The 5,000-nt window shown below is 53.7% G+C and overlaps 1 non-coding gene across 1 annotated transcript in view; it reads left to right on the forward strand.

Annotated features, from left to right (window-relative positions):
- Nucleotides 1-4,390: 4,390 nt before the first annotated feature.
- LOC124584055 overlaps nucleotides 4,391-5,000 on the forward strand; it is a 1,910-nt gene continuing 1,300 nt past the window's right edge. The window contains exon 1 of the ribosomal RNA XR_006974471.1: nucleotides 4,391-5,000. This exon is cut by the window's right edge and continues 1,300 nt beyond it. This is a non-coding gene — a ribosomal RNA (small subunit ribosomal RNA).

The following is a 5,000-nucleotide window of genomic DNA, read 5'->3' on the forward strand; positions in this document are numbered from 1 at the left end:
CTGACAACACTACGTCCGCCATGTCGAGCGCACCACAAAACACAGCGCCATCTGTAGGTCTCCCGCGGCATGACGTCCTGCAACGACGATACCGCCATCTATGAGACGCCAAGCCGACTGAGACATCGATGGGCCCACAGTGCCCATCTTTCGACCCCACCCACAAAGCCTGCGTCCTCTGTCGGCCACAGCACCCCAACGCCAGCGCCTCTGCCGCACGAAATCGTCGACCGGCAATCACTCCACCGGCGCCCCACCCCAACCGCCCAACTCGCAACTCCAGCGGATGAACGGCGGACTTTTCCCGCAGTCGCAATGTGCAATCCACCCCTATAACTTGCGTTTCATGAAGAGTTATCTCCAATATGCGACATTCCCGCTGTCCCTATACATGAGCTGCGAGCTGTACCAGTTACGAGCTAGAGACGCGATCGCGTTGCTCTCTGAGCGGTCAGCTAGGAGGCGCTCCATCCATGTCGGCACCGGTGGGCGTTGCACTCGCAGTCGCAAAAACGTACGGCAAGTATATTACTCGGAAGAGTTAATGACAGTCCAAGCCCCCCTGCGTGGGGAGAGTCTTGCTAGGCCATGACCCACCGGAAGGGCGCAGCGTCCCCCACCCCAGACATGTGACGTCACACTATCGGTATTGACGACTAGACTCATTGCTCATAATCATTTGCCATACACCGGTGGAAGCTGCCGAGACGAGTAACTACATAGCGCGCTCGCCGTGTCACTAATGTACAGAGATACAACAGTGTCGACGGGAACCACATGAAACGTATACACGGCGCTGATTAGTAATAGATAGAGCCATCAGAATACAGATAATATATACAACTGTCCGTATACATACTGAAAGACTCTGCTCACAATCACAACCACACGTCAGCCACACGCTCTTATCACGCACTACTCTCTGCCTGTAACACGCACACAGACAATATGTAAGCACCAGCATGGAACAACACCCAGTGCATCCTCTCCGCCACATTAGACAATCCACACTGTCATAACCAGACTGGGAGGTCCACTCAGAAAACAGAATATCCCACCCTCCCGACAACCACCATTGCTCAGCCAAGCCACCAACACCCACACATGTCCTACACAGGGGTGCACCCAACATCACAATACTGCCTCCTCTCACAGCACACAAACAATGGCAGGAATGAAAGACACACGTCTGCCACAAGCATGGAATGAGAGCGCCGCCTGTCATGAGCCAAAGGTGCATCCTGACGTGGCAAATCAGATGATGCCGCAGGCATCCACTTACTATAATCACAATCAACAAACCGGCCGCCCCCCCCCCCCCATTAAACCTTTCCTTACAACAATGTGTACCGTAACCTAACCTATATCGTACCGTAACCTAACCTATATCGTACCGTAACCTAACCTATGTCGTACCGTAACCTAACCTATGTCGTACCGTAACCTAACCTATGTCGTACCGTAACCTAACCTATGTCGTACCGTAACCTAACCTATGTCGTACCGTAACCTAACCTATGTCGTACCGTAACCTAACCTATGTCGTACCGTAACCTAACCTATGTCGTACCGTAACCTAACCTATGTCGTACCGTAACCTAACCTATGTCGTACCGTAACCTAACCTATGTCGTACCGTAACCTAACCTATGTCGTACCGTAACCTAACCTATGTCGTACCGTAACCTAACCTATGTCGTACCGTAACCTAACCTATGTCGTACCGTAACCTAACCTATGTCGTACCGTAACCTAACCTATGTCGTACCGTAACCTAACCTATGTCGTACCGTAACCTAACCTATGTCGTACCGTAACCTAACCTATGTCGTACCTTAACCTAACCTATGTCGTACCTTAACCTAACCTATGTCGTACCTTAACCTAACCTATGTCGTACCTTAACCTAACCTATGTCGTACCTTAACCTAACCTATATTGCGCCTTAACCTAACCTATATTGCGCCTTAACCTAACCTATATTGCGCCTCAATGTAACCTATATTGCGCCTCAATGTAACCTATATTGCGCCTCAATGTAACCTATATTGCGCCTCAATGTAACCTATATTGCGCCTCAATGTAACCTATATTGCGCCTCAATGTAACCTATATTGCGCCTCAATGTAACCTATATTGCGCCTCAATGTAACCTATATTGCGCCTCAATGTAACCTATATTGCGCCTCAATGTAACCTATATTGCGCCTCAATGTAACCTATATTGCGCCGCAATGTAACCTATATTGCGCCGCAATGTAACCTATATTGCGCCGCAATGTAACCTATATTGCGCCGCAATGTAACCTATATTGCGCCGCAATGTAACCTATATTGCGCCGTAACCCAACACACGTTGGGCCTTAACCCAACACACGTTGGGCCTTAACCCAACACACGTTGGGCCTTAACCCAACACACGTTGGGCCTTAACCCAACACACGTTGGGCCTTAACCCAACACACGTTGGGCCTTAACCCAACACACGTTGGGCCTTAACCCAACACACGTTGGGCCTTAACCCAACACACGTTGGGCCTTAACCCAACACATGTTGGGCCTTAACCCAACACACGTTGGGCCTTAACCCAACACACGTTGGGCCTTAACCCAACACACGTTGGGCCTTAACCCAACACACGTTGGGCCTTAACCCAACACATGTTGGGCCTTAACCTGCTCTGTAATTGTCATACGACGCGTTAAATTAGTGTAGTGTTGCCTAACTGCAACCCCCGCAACATAGTTTGCTACTCGCACTGCCCGGTCCGCAGTGTATCGCTTCATGTTAAACACCTTGCAGCTATACACTGTAATGTGGATGGCAGCAGGACGTACATGCTCAATGCCCTTTGCAGTTGTTCATTGGCATTTGCAGTTGTTCATTGGCATTCGCATGGCAAAGCACTTAGCCTACGCTGTGGTACGGCCTGTGTCAACTGTCCGCTGATGTTGTACGTCCAAATCACACACTGTACTGCACATTGGTCCTCATGTACTGAATGATACATCGTGGTACATGTGACCGTACAACGACTGCGCCAACAACGGCGAACCATGCGGTCCAAATGTTGTGCACTCAGCTACGTGTCGTCTCCCTATAAGAGCTGGATTGCAGTGTGGTATGCCCTGGATGGCGATCAGCATGAGCCGTCTGTTGATGTAGTGGCGCGTGTTGTCAGACGTAGTCGTCTCTTCTCACACACCGTGATAGCATGGTGCACTGCGTTCCACATCTGCGACATGCGACAGAGGCCGGTTGACAGTCGTTCGCGCAATGGACATCGCATACGTACGGGGGCCACCTTCCACGTGTTCGCGAAGCGTGCACATGTTGTTGCGTGTATGTGGGCAGACATAGTGTGTCGTGACACCTGACACAGGCATGCAACAATCGTTGAATTTGCAAATGGCGATGGACGCCTACGTTTGCTGGTGACGTTACGCAAATGAACAACTGGTAAACCGTTGTGGTGCGGTTGTTCTCGCTAGAGGTGAATCAGTGATGGCGACGATCGGTTGAGCTACCAACCGGTTGTTCCAGCGATACCCACCATGCCCACGAACGTGAATGGCATCTGGGTGTGAAGCGATACGCGGCGGTGGCTGGGTGGGACCGTCCCCGGCCGGTGAGGGGGGGCCTCCCGGCGTGCTGGCCGCGCGGTGCGTGGGCGCACGCGCTACAGCCGGCTGGTGGGGGCGGCCAGTGGCAGGCGCGCCGGCCGACGGAGGCGGCAGGCGGCGCAGCTGCGCGCCGGCGCACCCTGCACGCGGCGCCGTGCGGCCAAAGTAGGTCCTCGCGGGCCCGGTGCGAAGCGCGGTGGACATCTGCAGTGTGCTGGTCCGATTGAGGACTGTGTGCGCTGAGGATGCGCCGCCGCCCGGCGCTCGGCGCCGCGACGCCGTCTGCTGCTCGGTCGCCTCTGCGGTTCTCGCAGGTGGTTTGTATCGCAGCTGTGCGGACGTGTTGGCGCGTGCGCTGTGCTGGGAGAGTTCGCTTCGGCACCCAAGTGGGGCTTTTGTCCTTCTGTGGCGCTGGCGTTGGAGCTGCCGGTCACCGTAGGTGGCGCGTGTTGTCTCCCGCCGGCAATGCCACGACAGCACGCTCCCGGGCCTCTGTCGGCAGCGGCAAGCTCAGTTGGGAGCACGGGTGGTCGCACCTAAAGCGTCTACTCGCCAAACTCCGGGCGATTGCGCCTCTCTCGAACCCGACCAAGTACTTAGGACGGCGCTGCGCGCCGCCGGGACCTGAGAGGGTTTCGAGGTGTATGGTGCAGGGGAGCTCAGCCTCCTCCTGTTTGCAGAATAATTGAGCGGACGCTTGCGTGTTCGCGTGGGCCCCCGGGACACACTCCCGGGCGGCCGGCTGCTCAGCTCTAGTTGACGCAGCTCCCTGGTTGATCCTGCCAGTAGTCATATGCTTGTCTCAAAGATTAAGCCATGCATGTCTCAGTACAAGCCGCATTAAGGTGAAACCGCGAATGGCTCATTAAATCAGTTATGGTTCCTTAGATCGTACCCACGTTACTTGGATAACTGTGGTAATTCTAGAGCTAATACATGCAAACAGAGTCCCGACCAGAGATGGAAGGGACGCTTTTATTAGATCAAAACCAATCGGTCGGCTCGTCCGGTCCGTTTGCCTTGGTGACTCTGAATAACTTTGGGCTGATCGCACGGTCCTCGTACCGGCGACGCATCTTTCAAATGTCTGCCTTATCAACTGTCGATGGTAGGTTCTGCGCCTACCATGGTTGTAACGGGTAACGGGGAATCAGGGTTCGATTCCGGAGAGGGAGCCTGAGAAACGGCTACCACATCCAAGGAAGGCAGCAGGCGCGCAAATTACCCACTCCCGGCACGGGGAGGTAGTGACGAAAAATAACGATACGGGACTCATCCGAGGCCCCGTAATCGGAATGAGTACACTTTAAATCCTTTAACGAGTATCTATTGGAGGGCAAGTCTGGTGCCAGCAGCCGCGGTAATTCCAGCTCCAA

This window comes from Schistocerca americana, unplaced genomic scaffold, assembly GCF_021461395.2.
Source record: "Schistocerca americana isolate TAMUIC-IGC-003095 unplaced genomic scaffold, iqSchAmer2.1 HiC_scaffold_47, whole genome shotgun sequence".
Taxonomy (NCBI): Eukaryota; Metazoa; Arthropoda; class Insecta; order Orthoptera; family Acrididae; genus Schistocerca; species Schistocerca americana.